A 25,461-nucleotide genomic window follows, 5' to 3' on the forward strand; every position below is an offset into this window, starting at 1 on the left:
AGGGGTACAGAGAACAGGTAAGATGGGGCTGGAATTTACTGTTTTTGCACATTTATCAAGACCAGATGACATTCTTACATCATCTGAAAAAGTTTTGGACACTTGCAGATGGGCTTTCAGTTCCTCATCTGATGAGCTATACAGTTTTAAATCATCTACAAAAAAAGATGAGAAGTCTTTACACTGCTGTTTTCTGGAAGCCAAACTGTAGTATAACCTCATCTGTTAAGTAGACGGCTTAATGGGTTAAAGGCAAGACAAAAGAGCAGCAGTGACAGAGAGTCACCCTGGAATATCCCTTTTGAATTTTCATCCCTGGAATAATAACTTGTCCTTTACCATGGCTTAACTGTAAAGTAGTTTGCCACAGTTTCATGTTCGCTTTAATATAACTGATGAGTACGGGGTGAATCTTATACATTTTTAAGAACTTTTATGCATGAAAGTGGATAATGCCATACTTGCATTCTTCCCTTTTTTACAGTTTTCCATTGTAACAGATAATCCTTTGTTCCATATGACCTTCTTTTATAACCCTTTTATTCTGTCATGACTGAGTTTTCTTCGAAAGGACTATAACCTCTGCTGGCATCAATTCCAGTGTATAGTTTGTACATCATCAGAAGACAAGTTTATTGGTCTATAGTTTTTAGGATAACTTGTAGGTTCACTCGTAAGAGTGTTTTTCCCATTGTTAACCATGCTAGTGCCTATTTGGGGTGTGCACAAACAGTTCTTACCCATGGCTAAATCTTAATAATTTTAGCCAGAAGTTAGGTACTACATCTGGGCCTGCGGTTTTCCACTTAGGAGCTTTCCATAACTTTGTTTCATTCTCTGGCCATTACTTCATCCCATTTCATATCCTATACATTTCAACTTCTTATTCCTTCTTTTACTTCTTCTATCCATTTATCATTTTCTTATGTTCCAAGGGACCTTCATATATATTTTCTGGACTTGATCTAGTTCTTTTTTTTGGTGCTGTTTCAATTCCTTTTGCCTCACTTCCTGTTCTCTATATAAAAAAAAAAAAAAAAAAAAAAAAAAACTTTTTGAGTCATTAATAAATTGCTTATTTTGTACTTTTCCTTTATATTTATCGCCATATCTTCTACGTTTTTCTGCTTGTGCTATTTGCCATAGTGCATGACAGATCCTGATCTGTTCTGATACTGTGCATTCCTTTTAGCACATCTATTTTCCCAAGTATTTCTGCTCATCTGTTCATTCTTCTATATGCTTCTGAACAGTGACACCTTGTCTTAATTGCTTTATAGTTTTCTCTTTTCAATATTTCCATGATGGCATTCACTTTCTCCCTTCCTTTCCCTTACTACCATGTGTTTCTGTGGTACAACTATCTGCTATTAATTTAGCTGCACAGTAATACATCCTATTTATTTCTGTTATATCACATGAAGCTCTATGAATAGTTCTAATTACTGTGTTCATTTTGGGTTTTACTGATTTTTCTCTAGTCTCTTTCTTTCACTGATCTTAATATGCCTGTCCATCGCTATTAAATCAAGCAACTCTTCTCTTAGACAATTGTCTCCTAAACTGAGGACACATCTTTGTTCTCCATTCCTTGCGAGCATTCTACATAATGTTGCAGGGCATCTTCCTGGCCACATTCTCTTCAGTTTCATCCTGTCTCATCTGTTGCTCTTTCATATGGGAACTCACTGGCCTATCACTCCACAACATTGACTACGTTAGAGTTGCCACAATTTGCTGTTCCTAACCTTGTTGTGCAACTCCAACTCAGCGTTTGTACTGGTTTCCTGTGGAAGGCTCCAAAGTATCTTCATATGGCAAATGATCAGATGATTCCCACTCCATTGGTTTCTCCTCAATTTGGGGACCCACTGCTCTATCCTGCTGTGATGTTATCAGAGATAGATGTTCTACACTAAATTCTTCTTTGCAGATAATCTATAACCTCAGTTTCTATTTCTTTAACTTCTCTATTACTGATCCTCTTTCCTACTTTTCCTCTTTGTTTTCTTATTTTTATATTGTAAAATTTTCCATGTCTGCATTTCTCTTAAAATATCTTTGGTGCGGCTCTTTTTGCACCGATTAGTTTTGCTTTCTCCTTTGCATAAATATCGCACCATATGAAATCTCTATTTCCAGTGTCCATATTTCTTTTTCAGATGTCTCATCCTCCTGTTTATCCTTACTTGGGGGACTCACTCCATTATGCTGTGATATAACCTGCATTAGACTTCCTACTCTAAATCCTTCAGTCTGCAGGTATTCCATAACTTCAACTTTTTTTTTTTTTTAAGTTTTACTTTACTAATCTTCTGTTTTATGTTCTCTCTTTGTGATCTTATTTTTTTGTACTGTGAAATTTTCCATATCTGTGCACCTCTGCCTGTATTTCTCTTTGAATATCTTTGGAATTAGCTTTTTGTACCGATTATTTTTTCTTTCTCCTTGGCATAAACAATGCACCATATCAGATCTCTTTTTCTTTCCCATGTTCATATTTCTTCTTTATACCTTTCAAAAGTCTCTAAAATTTTGTTCTTTATAGTTTCACACTTCCTTAGCCACTTCTTTTTCCAAACAGCCCAACCTTTCTTAGTCTGTATCATGCTTTTCATAAATCTGTTTTAACAATGAACACACACTTTTATTTAAAGCTTCTGACAGCTTTTCTTATTTTTATTTATTATTTATTTTACATTTGTTAACCGGGATGGTCCGACTGGATACATGTCCTTTTTCAGCGGAGGCCCGGGGAGAAAAGCTCCAACAGAGTTACATTGATAATTAGGTACAGTAAATGAGCTGAAAGAACTTAACAAAAACATAGGCTATTTACATACAAGTACAAGACTGCCATTACTATTTCTGAGATTACTACAAATGTAACATTAATAACATATTAGCAAGGACGGTAGGCAGTATAATGACAGAGTTAGACAGGATACATATTTCTTTATCACAGTATACAAAGTACTTATCATCTTAGCTAGTTGTTTATGTTTTAGTTAATGGCACAGAGCTAGTCTGGGTTTGAGCAAGGACATAGCCAGTGTGACGAAGTGGAGTTTTAGACTATTTTTGAATTGACTTAGAGAAGTTGCAAGCATGATGTTATTTGGGAGAGAATTCCATATTTTACCAGTGGTGTTGGCAAATAGCGCGTCACCACCTAGGTTGAGAGATTTAGTTGTTTGGACAAGGAGTCTGTTTGCTGAGCGAAGGCAGCTTAGATTGGAGTAGGGAGTCATTACGTTTTTAGTGCTGGGGTATTCTCAGGTTGTTTAAGGATTTTGAAGGCCTCTGAGTTGGGACTGGTGAAGAAGGTGTGGGAATTCTATCCATCCAAGCTTTTTCAGGTTAGTACAGTGGTGTGTTCTGTAGGGTAGGCCTGTAACGAACCTGGCAATGTGATTATAGCAGGATGAGAGCTTGGCCAGATCAGATTTGTTAAGGTGAGTGAGGACAGGAGAAGCATATAGTAGGGTAGAGAGAAGGTGTGAACGGGCAGTGGCTGCCCTGGCATTCGGGGTAAGGAAGGCTTTAATTCTATACAGGGTCCCAAGTTTCTTGTTGACTGATTTAATGGCTTGGTTGATATGTATATCAAATCTGAGTTTATTGTCAATGTTTACTCCTAATAGCTTTGTATAGGTGTCTGGGGAGATGATGGTCCCATTATTGGATTTTATAGTGAAGTTTTCAGTCGGAGATCTATTGGTTGGGTAGAAGAGAAGTAACTTGGTTTTGTTTGGATTTAAGATCAGGAGATGGTTGGCAAGCCAGTTTTCGACTTTGGTGAAGCTATGTTGGGTGGTGGTAGTTAGTAGATTTGCAAGAGAGGCATTGGAACATATTATAGTCAAGTCATCTGCATATTGAATGCAGGTGGCTTCAGGGATGACTGTTTGGATACCGTTTATGAAGACTGAAAAGAGGAGAGGTCCTAATATGGAACCTTGAGGAACTCCTATGGTATTTGGTAGTAGGCAGGAGAGCTTGTTTTGCCATATTACTGCTTGTTGTCTCCCAGTGAGGTAAGCTTGAAACCAGTCAAGGGCTGGAGTATCTAGATACAGGGTTTTTAAAGTATATAGAAGTAACTGATGGTTTTCTGATGGTTTTCTTGTGGAAGTAGTTTTCTTTCCTCTAATTTCTCTCAATCTGTTTGTATATATTCCCCTCTGGAAATTCTTGGCTAACCCACTCGTGTTTTTTCTGTAAAATCTAATTTTCTTTAGCAGAAAGCCTTACTTAATGCACTTATGGGTACTCCTTTCCTAGATCTGCCCACTTGTGATCGTGCCACTACCTTGTAAGGCATTATGCCCATTATGTTCTTCCATTTTGGTGTGTGCGTGTATGTGTATATATATATATATATATATACACACACACACACACATATATACATACAGACACACACACACACCATATACTGAAACAAAAATATTCATCAAAGTTATGTGGCCTTACAAAAATCTGAAGTCCCAAAGCACCATGTTCCTTTGCCAGTACTAGTTTTTTTCCCACTGCACTCTATCTCTCGTTATCCCAGAGAAACTCCTTAATTTACTATATCACATTCTTCCATATTATTTACTTTATCTTGTTTACTAGGAAAGTCCAACTGACCACAAGCAAGTTCCATTTTCAGAGGAGGCTCAGGAAAAAAAACCCCACATGAAATACATTTTTACAATGAAAAGTAACAAATTAAACATTTTACGCAGTACTTTGCAAGATATATTGAAACAAATAGCAAAGATGTGTATCGAACATTAGAGGTTGTTAAAAACATTAACATGCAATAGCTGGAGATATACTGAGCACAGGTTAAGTATGTATACGGACATAAATGAAGATGAATGTCACTAGAGCAGGAAGAGGAAAATGGAAGAGGAGTTGTAAGGGTGCAAGCAGAAAGTTGGAGAGGTTGAAACGCTGGATAGGTAAAGAGATAAGGAAGGGTATTAGTAGGAAAGGACTGGGAATGTAAGTTAGTTGAAGGAGCAATAGCAGGGGTGAAAAAAAGAGAGCGACGAGGGATAAAGGTGTAAGAGAGATTGATAAGGGAAAAGAAACTGAAAGAAGGGTGGGTTTAGTCAGGAGAGGGACACGAGTACAGCCACGAGAAAGGTAGGTATTGTTTTAGGTTGTGCTTGAAACTTGTGGTAATGTCTTCTTTTTGGAGGGCTGGGATGGAGTTATGATCTCTCAAATGATGCACAAAAGCTTGACCTACAAAGAGTGCAGTTGTCCACATAATGTAGCATTGAGTCTTGCTAGCCAAATACCAGAGTCTTTCACTTACCCCCAGCCAGTGGACATACTCAGACATCAGATGTCAGGCTATAAGGACAGTGTCAACCAGCACCATCTTCAGGTCTTTTTTAGTCGACATCCAAGTAGTATGATGGTCCTGAGGTAGAGAATGGCCTGCTCAGCCATCCCTACTATGAGCCACAGGACCTGTGCTGACAAGTAAGAAAAGGGGGTGACATCAGGATGATGAATGGGATCAGAGGAACCACTGCAACCCATGGTAGAGAGAAAATAGGGTAGAATGAGGATGGGAAACAGCCCTGCAATATTCATATACTTGAATATCTACAGTTATGTTAAGTTATGTACACAACTGTGGTACGTTCATTATAGTCAAAGCTGCAGTACAGAGTCTTGGAAGACTCCCAAAGCTTCTTAGTTGGGCAGCGCAACAAATTTTTGAACTGGAGACAGCAGACTCTGCAGGATGGCAGAGGCAAATCCATCACTCGCCCTAAGGATGGTCCCACGGTGGTACTGTTTGATGATGGTATGCACTGCTGACCAGGTGGCAGCTTCTAAAATGGTGTGTGTGGATACTACTTTCAAAAATAGCAGTGGTGGTGACTTTTGCTCTTGTGGGGTATGCTCTAATCTTGGCAGAAAGCGGTTTACCATGCTGTCAGCAAGTGAAAAGAAATGTAGTTTGCAATCGTTTTATACACTGTTTGCTTACTGGTTTGCCCTACTTTCCCTCTGCAAAGGCCACCAACAGCTAGTCAGACCTGTTTGGGAAGTTTGTCCTGTAAATGAACAATTTTGGCTTTCTGTATACTGCCAGGAAGTAGAGAAAACTCGCACCTTGTTATGGGGGTTTGGGAAAAAAACATAGGGAGATACATAGCTTGATTCAAAGAAATATATGAAACCACTTTGGGCTTAAAGGACAGAGTGGCTTAAAGTTTAACTTTGTTGCTGTGAAAAACTAAGAATGGCTCCTTTCACATCAGGGCTTGAATTTCTGAAATATGCCTTGCTGAGGTGAGTGTTAGCAGCAGAACAATTTTCCACATCAGTCATTTAAATAGGTGCTGAAGCCACTGGCTCAAAAGGCAACTTTGTAAATTTTTCAAACGTAAAATTTAGGTCCCAGGAAGGTCCTGACTTGCTCTTGTGGTGTGTACTGATGACCAGGTGAAAGCAGTCAAACTGCTTCATGTGGAGAAGTGAAAATAATGTGTGTGGAGGGGGTATACGAGGAGGCAAATGAAGGTGGCAGATGCATGGACCTTGATGCTTGAAAAAGAAAGGACATGCTTAAAGACAAGGGAGAGGTATTCAAATATCTGCTGCAAAGGTGACTAAGAAGGAAGAATTATTTTAGTCTGGCACCAGACAGAAGACCTTTTTCTATTTAGCTGCAGACTTTCAAGTACTCTGTTTTGTAGCCTCGTTGAGAATGGTTAGAACATCCTGTGAACAACTCTGTGTGGATGGAATCAGTATCTAATCTCCCAATTTGCTAGCTTGAAAATGTCTAAATTAAGGTGAATGACAGAAATTATGTTCTGGGTAAAGTCCATGACTGGTGAAAATGTTAAGGACCCCAGAGTGTCAGATGAAGAGAAAACCAATGTGTTGCCTGGGCCAAAAAAGGTGCTATGACTCCACCTTTTGCAGTAACCTGGGGATGAGAATTATTTATGTAAAGGCATAAAGAGATTTGCCCATACTGAAGGCATCTGCTCTCAACTTTTTTCTGCAGAGTTTTCAAGCAGAATATGCTACGAGTTCCACAGGGTGTCTGCGAGGAGACTATCCTGGTCAAGGAAGTCAGAGGCTATGCACATTACCTTCAGTTGCTGGGCAACCAGCCAAAGTTCCATTGCTAGTCTGCATAAGTATGAATGCGTACCCACCCACCCAGTTGGTTTAGTACCAAATAACTGGTGGTGTCCATCAAAATTTGCATAGGTCCTGGGCACTGTTTGTCCTTGAAAGCTTTCAATGTCAGGATGACTTCTATCATTTGCTTTAAATTGATGTGTTGTTTTGCTTGTTGCCTGCCCCATACCCCCTTGGGCTATGAACTGTTCTAGAAAGGTACCCCAAGCCAAGTTGGAACGGTTTGTTATTCAGATCTGTATGGCCTCTGGCAAATGGAAGTGTGCTCATCAGTTGCTGCTGACACTCTCCTCCCACCAGAGGATATCTTCTTTTAAACATGGGAGTGGAAGGACCATGGATTTCAGGGGCTGTTAAGGGATGACAGCATGGGAAACCAGTGGACACTGCAGTGTGCAAATGCCCTGTTCTACTGAAATGAATGTGCTGCTGAAGATATTCAGCCCTACATTGAATATTCTTACGTGTTAAATCCGTCAAAGATGGACATAGAAATGGGCTCTGGCCCTGAGTAAAATAAACCGTACAAGTGAAGTCTTTATGTGGAATTGGTTTCCTACTCAAGAAATGCATTTGTTAACCTTCTTAAACATTAACAATGTACACGCAAAAAGTATAGGGAAGAAGGTTCTGAACGGGGTACTTGTCTGTAGTGGTCTGGTAATTCAAGCCAACCAATGGACTGACAATGCTGACTAATGTGGTTTAGAGTATCAGACTGCATTGCAAGAAACAACTGATAATGACACTTGCTGACTCCCTCCTTATACCCAGACATCCAGATATCTGACAGCAGAGGACATCCACTGGTTGGGGGATAATGAAAGACTCTGATATTCAAGCCAGCCGAGAGCTTCTGCACAACAGGAAGTCCCAAGATTCAGTACTGCAACACTGACTATGATGAACATCCAGAGGAACCAAAAACATCTTAAATCACTTGCATCTTATCAGTTTCCATAATTAAGTCTCTATAGCACCATCTTACTCGCAATTTTTTGAGCTACTTCTTCCCACATTTCCTTAGCTTCTTCCTCAACATACCATTTCAAACAAATTCCAAAGCACCACATCTTGAAATGACCTCACAAAAAAGGGAAGCTCTGTATCAAACTGCGCACTGCAACATACTGTGGCGTTTGTTTTTGCTTCATTAAATTTATATTATGCTATACAACTGAAGTATTTCAGATTATCAAATATAATTTTATATTATGTTCTGGACTGGTAGCATACAATAGTTAGTCATCTGCAAAAAGAGCTATTTTCTCATAATTAATTCTGCATTTATTGCCAATTATGCTTGTTTTGTGAAAGTGTGAATAAAACACTAGCTAGCTGTCTCTCGGATGGATTTAGAGCCAAGGACTTTGAAAAAGGCTCTAGAACAGACTATAAACTCTGGTAAAACATGCTTTATCTTGACCTTAAAGTGCTTTACTATGGACGGAGTAGGTGAAGATGGACAGAAAGGGACAGCCAGCTGGAGAGAAGTCTGTTTAGAGACTTGAAGGCACAATTTCTTTCCTTCATAAAGGATAAGGAAAATTGGTCAGATTTCCTGATTGTTTTAACCAGTCAGAATCTGAGCAGTCTGTGGGCTTCCAGCAAAGGAAAATAATTTCACCTTTATTTTGAGGACTGGGAAATGCTGGAAGATGAATAGATGAAGTCAAAGATTGTATAGCCACTTTTGTCATAAAGGAAGGGTTAGATCTGGTGCTAAACCTGTCTTTATTAAATTAAGTAAGGAGTGTAACACCTGAGACAGTAACTCAAATGTTAAGGTCACTAATTTAACTTTCTTTCATGTCAAGAACTTTAATTAATCAGGTTTAAAGGGTAGTAGGGCTGACTCTTCAAAAACATAAGTGAGGTCCATAGGAGAAAGAATGGATATGACGTAGAGGACACCTTTAAGAATCTTTTTGATCTCATAACACAAAGAATAGGATAATTTGGCAGGCATGTTGAAATGTCTGAAAAATGCACCTTGAGGCATATACTATTTATTTATTTGACATTTGTTAACTGGAATAGTCCATCTGAGCAAAACCCTTTTTCAGTGGAGACCCGGGGAGAAAAGCTCCACAGTACAAGCAAGAAAATTTATAAAACTGAAGATGAATACAGTGAAAATTTTACAATAAAACAGTTAAGCAAATGCAGATAAAGCTCCATAGTACAATACAGTAACATGCATTATAACATTGCAGGAAAAAACATAGCAAAAAAATATATAATAAAACATTTGAATGAATTTCCTTAACACACTATATTGTACTATTACCTTCTGAAGATAACCCAGAGCAGTTAAGTGAGTTATGGTAGTAGAGAAAAGAGGAACAGAAAGGATATTGATAGAGAAAGGGGTGTGTTCATGTGAGATGATTACAGATGCAAATCTATGTGCTATTCAGGCACCTTTCGACTTGACACACAAACAATTCAGGATAATATGGACCCCCATTTGGTAAAGACCTTGTCCCCTATTAAGCTTCCATATAAACTATAATTTTTATTTAGTAATACAAGATTTTCTTGTTGCGGGTTTTCTTGACACCTTAATGACCTGTAGCATGTCCTCACAGTAAAGAAGCCTGAAAAAAATTAGAAACTTATCTACACTGTAAAGTGCAAAACCTTGAGACCTTCAGGACCACTACCTCTTACCACCCATTTGGTTGTGAGAGAAGGACCTTGAGGAGTGGAGAATCGGATGCTGATGGCAGAAATTAGAAGGGACCAAGATGGCAAAACCTAAGTGTATCCTTAATTTAAGGCCCAAAGAGGGTGGACCTGTCAAAAGGGACAGTTCCCACACAGTCTGGAGTCCTTTTTCTCAGCTCCTTTTCCAGAGATTCACTTTTGTCCTTATCTCTATCTCTTTTTGCATTTCCCCTTCAATTTCTACACTGTTATCTTGCCAGAGAGACAGAGACAGAACACCAGAGAGGCAAGAGACAGATTCCCACACTGAGGCTGGGAGGAGGATTTTTACAACTAATTTAGACCAGTGATCTGACAGAGTCATCATCCCAAAGGCAGAACACAACTGGGAATTCCTGTCAAGATGAGAAGCCGCTAGACAATACACACACTTAGAATGTGGGTCTTGAGGGCGGAATTGTGTTTCGCAAGCAGAGGTTTCAAATAATAGTAATAACAGAACTATTTAGAGTCACAAGTAGAGCAAGCACCAAGCTATGTTTGACATAGCTTTGTATGTTAGGCAAGTTATTACCAAAATTATTATCCCAAAGCACCACTGTGTTTGGTTCCCAAATACTACTAGCTCAAAAAAGAAGCACACTATAAAAGTACGTAAAGTTTTTATACAGGACAAGAAAAAGGGGGAACACCCAATATGAAAGGTGTATCTGGGGGGGGGGACATAACTGTCTCATCTAACACCCAGTCATGGTCTCATAAGTCCTACCCCCACCCCATTACAGTCTCACTGAGGGAAGCCAATTGGTTTTACGGACACACACCGTAATCTCTTCAAGTGAAGGGAAATTAAAGATTTTGGCATATTGTAGGATGCCAAATAGGCCATACAGTCTACAAACACACCATCTTAAGCACAAAAAAAATCTTGGCTGAAAAAAAAAAAAAAACATCTCTTTGGTCCTTGGAATTCAGACTTCAGCTTGTTCTGTCATTTTTCATTTGAAAACCTCTTCCTTTTTTGTTGAGATTTGAGACTTGTGGAAAAATGATCCAGATTTAAAGGGGTTGTCCTTCCAAAATATATGGGAGGAGGAAAGAAAAGGCTGCTTAAAACACTGCATTATCTTTTTTTTTATCCAATTTCTTGAAATATCTCAGAAGAGGTGACCAACAGGTTATGTCTGACTAAAGGTGCATCAAGAAGTTTGGCTTTTACAACATTGAAATGCAGCCTGAGTAACATATCTTCAGAGTACTGAATTAGTAAGCAGCTGCTCTGGAGGAAGTATTAGTAGCCTCATACCCACACTTAAAAGAATGCCTTCTACCTGGGGGTCTAAATTAAACATCTCCTGTAAGGAAAATTGTGTGTCTAAGGTAGGCATGATAGGCATCAGTTTACACATTATCAGATCTAGAAAGCATGGATCTAGTCATATGAGTCTATTTGGCATGGAAGGACTAGGTGACAGCTATGTAGACTTTTTTTTTTTTTGCCATACCTTTCCATGGCCCTGCTAACCTTCTAAGAAGATAAAGCACTGGTACAGGAGAGCAATCTGGAAGTTTTATCTTATTCAAAAGAAACTGAAGGGTCTGTTATACAACTGTTTATAAGTATCAGGCATCTTGCAAAATCTGCCTAATTTCTTTGAAGCACGTGGCTGGGATTCAGGAGCCATGGAAGCAGAAACGGAGGCATCTCCTAAAGCATCTTAAACAGAGTGAATGGCAGAGGTTTTTGGTACTTCCAAATGGATACGATCATATTTTTTCCTGGGAATCATATACGTTTGCGCCCTTTCAGTTGAAGTGTTCCATCATTTGATAGTGTTACAAAGGTAAGCTTCTCATGATAGGAATTAGAAGACGGGGTCATTTGCTTCAGACTCATAGTCAACAGATAAATGAATGTGGGATGAATAATCCAAACCCTCTGATTTTAACTCAGAAGGTTCTTCAGAAGAGGACTCCCCTCTTCCTTTTACGATGTGTGGAAACAAAGTATGAAACAAACTGAGGAGATGCAATGGACAGAAACTAAATCATTCCTGATAAGGATCCCTAGGGGAAGGTGCAGATGTAGCTGTAGGAGAAACATGCTTAAGCTTTTTCTTCCTTTTCCTTGGGGCCTCCAAAGAAACAGTATGAAGAGGAGCAGATCCTGAACATATCACCATTAAAGTCACTGGGACAACTTCTTGAACAAGTATTTTAGGGGGTCCACCTCCTCCCTCAGAGAATTTGCCTTGGCTAGACTCTAACCACTGAACAGTAACCAGGCAGTTAGTAAGGACATACTAAAAGCCTGCACAATGTCAGCCTCTTGGAGTCATAACAGCAGAAATGGGTATGTTAGTCATATGGTCCGAGGGCTGACTATGTGCCTCAATGGAAATATCTGACTGACAAACTAAAAATAGATTCACAGGAATTTTGTTCTTTGCCTTTAACCTTTTTTTCTTTCTAAGATGACAGGAAACATCTGAGGGAGAGGACACAGAAGCCATTCCAGGGCCTGCTAGAGCTTGAAGACATTTATGAAGTTTCAAAGAAGTTAAAATGACTACAAATAGCACTACATAAGAACTGCCAGATGAAACACACTTTAAATTACATTCAGGGCCTGAAAGAAAAAGGAAAAAAAGGCACTTGGAATGCTTATCCTTGTAAGATATTCAATGACTGCAGTAACATTTCGCCTTCTTAGATGATTTGAAAAGTAAAATTTTCCTCAGGAAAAATATGAAAGAAAAAATGAAGGTTGCTCAACAGGTACTTCGCTACAACAATGTAGCTGGCAGAGGTCATACGGCTGACAGACCGTAATGCAAACTCTTCAATCAAAAACTGGCACTAGGAAAATTTCAGAGATTTTTCAAACTTGTGCATCATTTAAGAACCAGTATTTGTGTGGAAGCATGCATACATAATCCTGTACATAGGTTGTAGGCTGGATGTACGGTGCAAAAGGAAGGTGCCCAAGCTTTTGTAGTCTGGCAGGATATACCCTTTAAGTCAGCAATACTGTTAACAGTGATCTAATGACATTTTCCACTACTGCTTCTTTCCAAGTCAAGGGCATGTCTCCACCCAGAAAGATAATGAAAGCTTAGCTAATTCTTTCTAACATCGCTTGCTCCTTATGTATCCACACTTCTACTGGAATTCCATCACTACTAAAGCTTTTTCTTTTTTTATGCTAATATCCTTCCTCTTTCTACATGTTAACAGGGATGTTGTAACTGAATTAAATGTTATTATTTCCTACGTATTAGCCTCAACCTCCTGTTTATAAAATGTACTATAATTTACGATTATATTCATAATTATTCTTGGGTCCACTGCCACCGTACTACGTTCATAACTTGATTTCAGTAATTATCTTTTCAATCTTTCGTTGCAAACATTGAACCAACAATTTGACAGCACAGGGATATTATAAAAACATAAGTTTGAAAAACAGTGTTATATGTTCGTTACAAAAAAAAAAACAACTAAGCACTCGTCTGGTCTTACCAGACTGAAAAGCAATTCAAGAAGCTAGAGTGTTCCACTTTTTTATTTTGCTTCTATAAATCCCTTACTTTTTAAGGTCCTCTACATAACTTATTCACATGTTGTCATTGTGACCATATTTTTAACCTTCATTTTTTTACAATTATCCCATTTGTTTGCAAGCTTTTCACTGCAGTTAAAATTTTATACACCCAATCATTGAATAGCTTCCTTTTCAGAAGGAATGCTGGAAAGTCAATATTCATTGCAACATACGTTTAATTGCTTACAAAACTTAATTTGTACAAGTGCATGGTGTGACAGCATCATAGGACACGTTTTCATGGTCCAAACCATGTTACAGTACTCATTGGATGTGTAATATTTATCTAGCTAATCTTGCCAAGGAAAGTACAGTTGTGCACACTTACCATAAATGTAGATGTTCAAGTGTATTCACTGTTGCAGTCATCACACTTTGGTATTCGAACCAACAAAGGGCTACCTGCAGGCAGATAACCAGAGTCTTGGGATTTCTGCATCGGATGCCGTCAGGTCATTAGGAGTATAAAACATGCAGCAGACGCCATTAGATCAGTTTTTCTTGACCCAGATGTCAGGAGCCCCCATAATAGAAAGCAATTACATGAACACCTCCAGTAAAAAGTAAATTTGGGCTCATTGATGTAATGAAAATAAGAGAATGAGGTGTAATGCACACTTTTATATGAAATGTGGATGTTCGTGTTTCCAAAAAGTAAATACCACAGCCATATGATATGGCCAAAAAGTGTAATGGTAGAAAGCATAGAAAAGTCAAGGGGATGGAGGGAGAGAGGGAAACCAGGACTGCAACAGTGAATAAACTCTAACATCTACATTTATGGTAAGTGAACACAACTGTACTATGTTCTTCATGTTTCACTGTTGCAGTGATCACACTTGGGTTGATTCCCAAAGCTGAGGAAGGGTGGAGGCAGTCAAGAAGTGTTAGGGCTGGCTAGCAGGCCTTGTTAGACTGCTGTAGCAAATCCAGCTCTGGATTTAGAAAAGACAGGGGTAAGTGGTAATGTTTGCTGAAGGTGTGTACTGAACTCCAGGTTGCAACTTCCAGGATATCCCTGGTAGGGACTCCTCTGAGAAATGCTGTGGAGGTTGAGGTAGCTCTAGTGGAATGGGTCCTGATCCCCTGTGGGGTAGGTTTTCTATGGTGTTTGTAGCAGAAATAGATGCAGTGTGCTATCCATTTGGAGATGGTTTGCTTTGAAATGGCCTTGCCCTCTGCCCCGTAGCAAAGCTGACTAGCAGCTGATCAGATTTTTGGAAAGGTTTAGTCCTGTTAAGGTATAACCTAAGCTGTCTGTGCACGTCCAAGGAGTGCAGGATCCTTTATTCTGAGGATTAGGGAAAAAGGTTGGTAAATGGATGGATTGGTTTAAACGACACTGGATACCACCTTAGGCATAAATGATGGGTTAAGTCCATAGGTTCATAGGTTAGTACTAGGCTAACTACCCTTGCGAGCCATTTTAAGCCTAGCCAATTATCCATTGTGAGACTCAAACCCTGCACCTTTTGTTTGTAAGGCAAACATCTTAACCATTAGGCCCACCCTCCCAACCCTTTCCCCTGGAAAACCCTGTCCGCATGGAAGATAATTAAGGGTTACACAGCCATAAGGGCCCGTAACTCAGACACTCTTCTTGATGAAGTGATGGCTAGAAGTAAGGCTGCTTTCCAAGAGAGAAAATTTAATTAACTTTGCTGTAGCAGCAGGCTCAAAAGCGGGACGCGTGAGCTTCTCTAGTACAAAGTTAAGGTCCCAGGCAGGAGTGGGAGCTCTCCTCGGGGGTCTTAAATTGTTAGCTCCTCTCAGAAGCTGTTTGACCAGAGGGTGAGTGAAGACGGGTGGCTCAGTATTGTAATGAGCGGAGATGACAGAGGCATGAATCTTAACTGATGAGAAGGATAGGCCTTTGTGGAGCAGCTATGCTAGACAATTTAGGATTTGGGGTACCGTGAGCAAGACTGTGTCCTTTCCCTGAGACTGGCTCCAAGAACAGTATCTTTTCCACTATTCTCAATAGGATTTCCTAATATTAGGCCTCCTGGCCTCAAGGATAACATCCAGCACCTGTTTGCCAAGGGTTGCTGGTGATGTATTCAGGGAATAAGCCAGGCTGCTAGGTTCAGGGTTCGACTGTGAGCACGCAAAATCTGACCCTCATGCTGGGACAGCAGAGAGGGGGTCTGGTGCAGGTGCCAGGGTGGCACTGTTGTCAGACCGCGTAAAAGTGGGTACCAGTGCTGGCGTGGCCAGTCTGGTGCAATAAGGACTGTCCTTGGCCTGTCCTATTTGTTCTTGAGTAGTACTTTCGAGAGGAGGGGCAGAGGGGGAAAGACATAGATTGAGGGTTTTTTCCATGTAAAGGATAGGGCATCCACTTTCCATGCTTCACTGTGGGGAGTTCTGGTGCAAAATTTGCTCAATTGATGGTTTTGAGGGGAAGAAGAGAGGTCCACCTCTGGTGTCCCCCACCTGTGGTTTAGAAGCTTGAATGAGGTGGGTTCCAGTTTCCACTCATGTGGGTCCATTAGTTTTCTGCTTAAGTCGTCTGCCAGTGAATTCTGTTTGCATGGCAGGAATTGAGCTTGCAGGTGCACTTTGTTGCTCAAGGCTGTGTTTCACAGAGCCATGGCTAAAGTACAGTTTTGTACCTACCATAAATGTAGATGTTCGAGTGCTAATACAGCTGCAGTAATCACAGATGGGTTCTCTGCCGTCAGGCGGGTCCTTGGTCGGCCGAATTCCAAAGTCTAGGTCCGGCGTCGGTTGTTGTCGCTTTCTTTCCTGACGTCAGTGCGACAGGGGTATATAAGACACAGCCGACGCCATTTTCTTCAGTCTTTCTTGCCCCAGATGTCGGGTGCCCCCAGAAGGAAGCCAATACATAAATTATATATATAGTCATGCAATGCAATATAATCAAAAATCAGTAGTTGCAAGCAAATATACCATAGGAGGATAACCCAATCAGGTAGTATGAGGAGGGGTTAGCCCCTAGGCCTTTACCAAGAGGGGAAGGAGGGAGGGAAACCTGTACTGCAGCTGTATTAGCACTCAAACATCTACATTTATGGTAGGTACAAAACTGTACTATGTTCATCGTGCATACAGCTGCAGTAATCACAGATGGGTAGAATCCCAAAGCTACGCACAGGGTGGTAGGCACTAGGTGGAACTGGGATGAGCCAGAATGCCCTGCAACACAGCAGTGGCAAAGCCTGCTCTAGTCTTGGAGTATAAAGGTAGGTGGTAGTGCTTGGTGAAGGTATGCACAGAACTCCAAGTGGCTGCCTCCAAAATATCTTTGGTAGGAACTCCTCTGAGGAAGGCTGTAGAGGTAGCTGTGGCCCTGATGGAGTGGGATCTGATGCCTGTAGGGACAGATTTTCCATGAAAAGAGTAACAAAACCGTATGCAGTGGCCTATCCATTTTGAAATTGTCTGTTTGGTAACTGGCTTCCCTTGAGCTCCTACAGCATAGGACACAAAAAGCTGTTCTGATTTCCTGAAAGGCTTTTTTCTGTCCAAATAATAACGTAGCTGTCTATGGATGTCTAAGGAGTGTAGCAGCCTTTCCCCTTTATTTTGAGGATTGGGGTAAAAGGTAGGTAAGTGTATGGCTTGATTTAAAGCTACCCTGGATACCACTTTAGGCATACATGACGGGTTGGTTCGAAGGGAAACCCTGTCCTGATGGAAGATGAGAAAGGGCTGCACAGCCATGAGGGCTTGTAGTTCCGAAACCCTACGAGCTGAGGTAATGGCCAGAAGGAAAGCTGTTTTCCAGGACAAATATTGCAACTCTGTTGAGGCAGCTGGTTCAAAGGGAGGTAATGTTAATTTTTCTAGAATGTAATTAAGATCCCAGGCTGGTATTGGTTGTTTCCTAGGAGGTCTTATATTCTTAGCCCCTCTGAGGAACTGTCTTAAGAGTGGGTGAGAGAATAAAGGTGGATCAGTGTTGAATTCTGCAGAAATGGCTGAGGCATGAATTTTTATGGAGGAAAATGATTAATGAAAGTCCACTGTTCAACAGCTCAGCTAGATACTGTAATATCGGAGGCAAATTCAGTTTTCTGGGATCCTGGCCTTTTTTCTCATTCCAAGAGCAAAACAGTTTCCATTTTGCAGAGTAAACCTTTCTAGTAGATGGCCTTCTGGCCTCCAAAATGACATCCTACACCTCTTTGGAGAGTAGGGTCTGTTGTGGTGTTAAGGAATTTTCCATGCAGCGAGATTGAGTGTTTTCAGCTGGCTGTGAAGAGTTTTGTAGTTGTGCTGAGTCAGTAAGAAGAGGCATTAGAGGTAGGGACCAGGGAGGAGTATGCGTTAGGCTCCTCAGGAGAGGGTACCAGTGTTGTCTTGGCCAATGGAGCAATCAGTATCATCTTTGGTCTGTCTGCTCTTGCTTTCAAGAGCACCTTGGGCAGAAGAGGCAAAGGTGGGAAAGCGTAAACTGTCCATGCTGCCCAACTGAAAGAAAGGGCCTTTGGATGAAAGGTCCTTGAACAGAACTTTTCCAATTGAGGATTCCCGTGGGAGGCGAAGAGATCTATGTCTGGCCTTCCCCACGCTTGGATTATCTTTGTAAACACTTGAGGATGCAACTTCCATTCATGTGGGTCTGTCATAATTCTGCTTAGATTGTCTGCCAGTGTGTTTTCCAAACCTGGCAAGTACTGTGCTTGAAGTTCGATTTGCCATTCCAGAGCCAAGTTCCAAAGTGACATGGCTAGTCTGCACAGGGGGTATGAATGTGTTCCTCCTTGTTTGTTTATGTACCACATTACTGTGGTGTTGTTTGTTCTTATTAATAATTGCCCTGGATGTAGGAGGTCCTTGAAAGCTGTAATTGCATTGATCACTGCTAGCATTTCTTTTTGATTGATGTGAAGGTGCTTTTCCTTTTGGGACCATTTGCCCTGAATGCACCTGTCTGTCATGTGTGCCCCCCCCCCCAGGAGTAGTCTGAGGCGTCTGTTGTGATGACTTGATTTGTTTGAGGCTTGCAGAATGGAAGACCTGTGTTTGTTTGACATGCTTGGGCCCACCATAGAAATTCCTTTTGCAAACATGGAATTATTGGTATTATTGTTTCCAAACTGTGGCTGTGTTGAGACCATAGGTTTTTTAGGTACCACTGAAGTTTCCTCATGTGCAACTTTGCACATGGGATTAAAAGAATGCAAGATGCCATGAAGCCCACAGCCTGCAGGATTTTCCTTGCAGTGAGCCTAGTACAATTTGCTAGTATTCTGAAGTACTGAGTTAGTTGCCCCTGTTTTTCTGGCGTGAGGTAGGCCATCTGGGTGTTTGTGTCCAAGTTGGCACCCAGGAAAATTATTTTCTGAGATGGTGTTAGCCTGGATTTCTCTTTGTTGACTGTGTATCCCAGAGACTTTAATAACCGTGTTACATAAGCCAGATGTTTCAGAAGTATGTGCTTGCTGTCCGCTTGGATCAGGCAGTCGTCCAAATAAGGGTAAATTTGTATCCCTTGAAGTCTGCAGTAGGCAATTACTGATGCCAGGCATTTCGTGAATACTCTGGGCGCAGTAGATAAGCCAAAGGGCAATGCAGAGAATTGATAGTGGATTGAACCTGTAAGAAATCTGAGGTATCTTCTGCAGCTTTGTCTGATTGGGACATGCAGGTATGCCTCCTTGAGGTCCAATGTTACCAGCCAAAACTCCTTGCCCAGCATGGGAAGAAGCTGCTGTAATGTGAGCACCTTGAATTTTGGTACGAGTAGAAATGTATTTAGGCTGGATAAGTCCAAAATGGGTCTCCAGTCTGTTCCTTTCCTTGGTACCAGAAATAGTCTGGAATAAAAACCTTGACCTTGTTCGTGAGTAGGTACCTCTTGAATAGCTTTCATGTCCATGAGTTTTGAAATTTGTATTTGTGCCTCTGCCCTTTGATTGTGTGGCAGGTTTGGCATGCCTCTCATTTTTGGAAGAGTGTGAAAATGAAATCTGTAGCCTCTGTTTATAATGTCCCGGATCCATTTGTCTGTTGTGATAATATGCCAATTTCTTGTAAATAATGCCAGCTTTCCTCCCAAGGGTGCTGCCAGCTGAGACTTGCTTGGCATGAAAAGGAGGAAGTCATTGGGTTTGTTTTCTGTATTGTTGTGCACTGTCTTCGCCACCTCTTGGTGCTGGAGTTTGCCATAGTCTGCCTCTATATGATCCTTGAGATTGTCCTCTGCCCCTTGTGCGCCTGTATCTACCTCTTTGGGGCTTGTCCATGGCTGGAAAGGACCAGTTTTTAGAAGGCCAATTTCTGCTAAAATGAGGTGGTTGTACCTGTAGAAAAGCCTTGACAGTTTGCATAGATTTAGCTTTATCTTCCATTTTCCGTAGTATCTCCTCAGTATTAGAACCAAATAGTACATCCTTTTGTAAAGGAGCATCTAGTAGTTTAGCTTTAACATGATCAGGCAAGCTTTGTTCCCTAAGCCAGGCATGTCTACGAATGACTGATCCTGTAACAGCAGCTCTACTTGAGGCCTCTAAGGCATCACAGCCACATTGTAAGGTGTGTTTACCCACTTGTTCTGCACTATGCATCATATCCTGCAATTCCTTCAAATCTGGTTGTTCGGGTTGAGACATTTTATTTCTTAATTGTGATAACAGAAACTGCTGATATTTAAACATATGGAACTGACAATTTAAGGCCCTCATGGCTAGGGTGGCCGAGGTGTATACCTTTTTTCCCCACCTTTCTAAGGATCTAGATTCTCTTTCGGAAGGTAGTGGATTCTTGGCAGTAGAGGCCTTCATTCCCTTGGGGCCTTGAGAAATGGTTTCAGGGTCAGCATTATGGCCTTTGAAAAGAAATTGGTGAGAGTTAGGAACTCTGTAGTACCTATCAGGTTTGACTGGGGCAGGAGGCACGGAATCCGGATTAAGACAAGCCTCCGAGTAAACATCATCAAGTATGTCCAAGACAGGAGGTACCGCCAGAGGCCTGTGTTGAGGTAACAAAAGAAATTCCCTAAGCCTTTTCTTGGAATCAGAAAAGTCTTGGCCTTCCCAATGGAAGTATTCCCTCAAGGTGTGCAAGGTTTCCCCAAAAGAAAAATCCTCTGGGAAAGATACAGAAGGAATGGACTGTTCTGCATCAGAATCTTCAAAAGGGGAGTACGAGTGTTCCTCTACATCAGAATGTTCTGAGAAAATGGAGCCCTGTTCAGAAGAGGGAGAATCTTCCTCCACTCTGGGTCTCGTCTGGAGGGGGTTGGGAACCCCTGATAAGAGTAATTAAATCCTCAGCCATTTTAAGCATCTGCTTTTTAGGCATGGGGCCTGGAGATGGGCCTTGTGCAACAGGCCTCTTGGGATGCATGGCTGATTTGGACTTGGTAAAGGCCGTAATGGAAAAGGAAGATGAGGGTCTAAAGACACCCTGGGTGGAAGTGGACCTGTCCACATTAGGAGGCTCCACACTCACAGTGGCTTCGGTGGTTGTAGTCTGAGTAAGGGCCGAGGTACCTGCAGTCTCGGTTACAGAAGACACCGCCAAGGAAGTGTCGTTGGTAGTCAGGGACTGCATAGGCATCTCGCTGAGAACCGGACCACGTGCAGCCGGTTTTGGCGTGGTGTCGGTGGAGAATGCGGACCTCGCGTGTCAGTCCTTGTCCTTGCGTTTTTTTGGACAAAACTGTAGTCGGAGTCTCTGACGACATTTTATAATCAAAGGCTTTACCAAAATATAGTGTTGGGCGAACTCCGCCCGACGCTTAATAGTGCGTTTATTGAAAGAAGCGCAAAAGCGACAGCCCGAGACGTGGTCTGGGCCTAAACAAGGTATGCAGAGGGAATGGAAATCCTTATGCGGTATTTGCTTCCCACAAAAAATACAATTGTTAACTTTGTCTGACATCGGTCTGAGGCAAGAAAAGTTTCCCCAACGGGGTACTTAGCTTTAAAGAAGACTTCGGTTTCCAATTTTTCGTAAATTCAGGAGCTGGCCGACCAGCACTTGCGAACTGCTTCTGCTTTGGGCACTGCGCGGCAAAAAAGACTGAAGAAAATGGCGTCGGCTGTGTCTTATATACCCCTGTCGCAGTGACATCAGGAAAGAAAGTGACAACAACTGACACCGGACCTAGACTTTGGAATTCGGCCGACCGAGGACCCGCCTGACGGCAGAGAACCCATCTGTGATTACTGCAGCTGTATGCACGATGAACATCCTGTAGAGCGGGAAGGAATGAGTTCCCCCTGCTTGTTTATGTACCACATAACTGTGGTGTTGTTGTCTATCTTTATCAAGCATTGTCCTGGAAGGATAAGGTATTGAAGGCTGTCAGTGCATTCTGTACAGCTAACATTTCTTTTTGATTGACATGCAGGCGCATTTGTGCTGGGCTCCATTTGCCTTGAATGCATTTGCCTGCCATGTGAGCCCCACTTGCATAGTCTGATGCGTTGGCTGTCAGGGTTTAGGCGGCGGGGGATTGAGTGAAAGGGAGTCCCTTGCTGTGGTCGCAGACCTCTGCCCACCAAAGGAAAGTACAGTTGTGTACGCTTACCATAAATGTAGATGTTCGAGTGTATTCACTGTTGCAGTCATTACATTTGGGTTGTCTGCTGGCAGGTTGCCCTCAGTCAGCCTGAATAACAAAGTCTTGGATCCTGCGTCGGTTGCTGTCTCCTCTTCCATGACCTCAGGTCGTCAGGGGTATAAAACATGCAGCCGACGCCATTTTATTCAGTTTTTCTTGCCCCAGATATATATATATATATATATATATATATATATATATATATATATATATATATATATATATATATATACATATAAACAGTAAATATATACATACATTTTACCTTCAACTAAAAGCAAATACACCATAAAGGCTTTTGAGTATAGTGAAGGAAAGAAAAGGTATAGAATGGGGGATAATGGGTGGGTAACCCGGACTGCAACAGTGAATACACTCTAACATCTACATTTATGGCAAGTGTACACAACTATACTATGTTCTTCGTGTTTCACTGTTGCAGTCATTACATTTGGGTAGAATCCCAAAGCTATGGATGGGAGGATGGAACTAAACAGCATTAGGAGCGGCTATAAGGCCCTGCAGGATTGCAGTGGCAAAGCCTGGCCTGGATATGGAGAGGAGAGGTAAATGATAATGCTTTGTGAAGGTATGAAGAGAGCTCCAAATAGCAGCTTCTAGAATGTCTTTGGTTGGGACCCCTCTGAGAAAAGCTGCTGAAGTAGAGGCAGCCCTGGTGGAATGTGATCTGATCCCTTTGGGCACCAGTTTACCATGGTGCAAACAGCAGAAACGAATGCAGTGGCTTATCCATTTAGAAATGGTCTGCTTGGATACAGTCTTCCCCTCTGATCCTGCAGCAAATGCTACCAGTAGTTGCTCAGACTTTCTTAGGGATTTGTTCCTATTTAAGTAGAATCTTAGTTGTCTATGTACATCCAATGAATGCAGAATCCACTCCCCCTTGTTCTGCGGATTTGGGTAAAAGGTTGGCAGGTGAATGGTCTGGTTAAGAGCCACACTGGATACCACCTTAGGCATAAAAGAAGGATTGGTCCTGAAGGACACCCTGTCCGGGTAAAATATAATGAAAGGCTCCACTGCCATGAGAACCTGTAGTTCTGAAACCCTTCTTGCTGAAGTAACTGCCAAAAGAAAAGCTGTTTTCCAAGATAGAAATTTTATTTCCGCAGTTGCTGCTGGTTCAAAAGGAGCAGGGTGAGTTTTTCCAGCATAAAATTGAAGTCCCATGCAGGAGTTGGTGCTCTTCTGGGAGGCCTTACATTTTTGGCCCCTCTAAGATGCTGTTTAAGCAGTGGATGAGAAAAGAGGGGAGGCTCTGTGTTGTAATGAGCCGAGATGGCAGAGGCATGGATTTTTATCGAAGAAAAAGATAGGCCCTTGTCAAGTATCTCAATTAAATTTTGTAAAATCTGAGGAATATTGGACTTTGCTGTGTCTATTCCTTGTGCTTGGTTCCAAGCACAAAATCTCTTCCATTTATCAGCATAAAATTTTCTAGTACTAGGCCTTATGGCTTCCAAAATGACATCCATCACAGATTTACTGAGAGGTGTGGTTTGAATAATTAGTTGGTTAGCCATGCTGCAAGATTCAGTGTTTGGAGCCAAGTGTGCAGAATTTGATAGTTCTGCTGAGAGAGTAGATGAGGTATTTGAGGCAAGTACCATGGAGGAAGATGTGACACGTACCTTAGAAGCGGGTACCAGTGCTGGCGAGGCCAGTCCGGAGCAATTAGGATCATTTTGTTTTTTCCTGTCTGACTTTTAGTAAGACCTTGGAGAGAAGAGGCAGAGGGGGAAAGGCATAGACTGATAGATTTTTCCAGCTGAAGGATAGAACATCTACTTTCCATACTTTTTTGTGATGAACTCTTGTGCAGCATTTGTCCAACTGATAATTTTGGGGAGATGCAAACAGATCCATGTCTGGGCTCCCCCATTTCTGTGTTAAGATGCTGAAGAGTTGTAGATCCAGTTTCCATTCGTGCGGGTCCATAAGATTTCTGCTTAGGTCGTCTGCCAGAGTATTTTGCTTTCCTGGCAGGAATTGAGCTTGGAGATGTACTTGGTAAGTCAAGGCTGTGTTCCACAAGACCATGGCTAGTCTGCAAAGGGGATAGGAATGTGTACCCCCCCCTGCTTGTTTATGTACAACATAACTGTGGTGTTGTCTGTTTTTATCAGTAGTTGTCCTGGATGAAGTAAGTCCTTGAAGGCTGTCAGGGCATTCTGAACAGCTAGCATTTCTTTCTGGTTGATATGCAGATTCATTTGGTTTGGGCTCCATTTGCCCTGAATGCATCTCGCTGCCAGGTGGGCCCCCCAAGCATAGTCTTATGCATCTGTAGTTAGGGTTTGGGTGGCAGAGGGTAGAGTGAATGACAGTCCCTTGTTTTGGTGACATGTCTCTGCCCACCAAAGAAACTCCTGTTGTAGGCAGGGAATGACAGGAATCATTCTTTCTAGGTTGTGACAATGTTGACTCCATAAACTTTTTAGGTAACATTGAAGTTTCCCCATATGCAGTCTCGCATATGGAATTAGTAGAATGTAGGATGCCATGAACCACAAAGCCTGCAGAATTTGTCTTGCAGATAACTGGGTTTTTGTTGCCAAGGCACGTTGTGATCAGGGCCTAGGTAAGGAATACAGTACAAATGAAAATCCTTATGAGGTATTAGTAATGCAATTAACTTTTACTGACATCGGTAGGGAGCAAGAAAAATTTTCCCCAATGGGGTACTTAGCTTTAGTTTGAAGACTTCGGTTCTGAAACTCGAATACAAAACATTCAGGAGTCTGCCGACCGGCACTTGCGAACTGCTTCTGCTTCGGGCACCACACAGCAAGAAAGACTGAATAAAATGGTGTCAGCTGCATGTTTTATAACCCTGATGACCTGACGTCATGGAAGAGGAGACAGCAACCAACGCAGGACACAAGACTTTGTTATTCAGGCTGACTGAGGGCAACCAGCCAGCAGATAACCCAAATGTAATGACTGCAACAGTGAAACATGAAGAACATCTCTGCCCTTAGGCAAGGAATGATAGAAATCACTGATTCCAGGTCCTGAGAATGTTGACACCAGAGACTTTTTAACTACCACTGAAGTTTCCTCATATGCAGTCTTGTATATGGAATTAAGAGAATGCATGAGGCTACGAACCGTAGGGCTTGCAGTATTTTTCTTGCAGATAGCTGGGTTTGGGTGGCCAGTAGTTTGAAGTAATTTGTCAGATAAACCTGCTTTTCTGGAGTGAGGAATGCCATCTGGGAAGTTGTGTTCAAGCTTGCTACCAGGAATACAATTTTTTGGCTGGGTAACAGATGTGGTTTCTTTTCATTGATGGTATACCCGAGGGAAGTTAGGAGTCTGTCTACCAACGTCAGCTGCTGAAGTAGCAATTCCTAACTGTCCACCTGAATCAGGTAATCATTCAAGTAGGGGTAAATTTGAATGTTTCTCTGCCTGCAGAATGCAATGGCTGGAGCCAGGCACTTTGTGAATACCG

The 25,461-nt window shown here is 41.6% G+C and overlaps 1 protein-coding gene across 1 annotated transcript in view; it reads right to left on the reverse strand.

Annotated features, from left to right (window-relative positions):
* LOC122804259 (transmembrane protein 87A-like) overlaps positions 1-25,461 on the reverse strand; it is a gene marked incomplete in the record, with an annotated part of 1,166,529 nt that overhangs the window by 801,088 nt on the left and 339,980 nt on the right.

The sequence above is a fragment of the Protopterus annectens genome, chromosome 6.part0 (genome assembly GCF_019279795.1).
Source record: "Protopterus annectens isolate FY-2018-M chromosome 6.part0, PAN1.0, whole genome shotgun sequence".
NCBI lineage: Eukaryota > Metazoa > Chordata > Ceratodontiformes > Protopteridae > Protopterus > Protopterus annectens.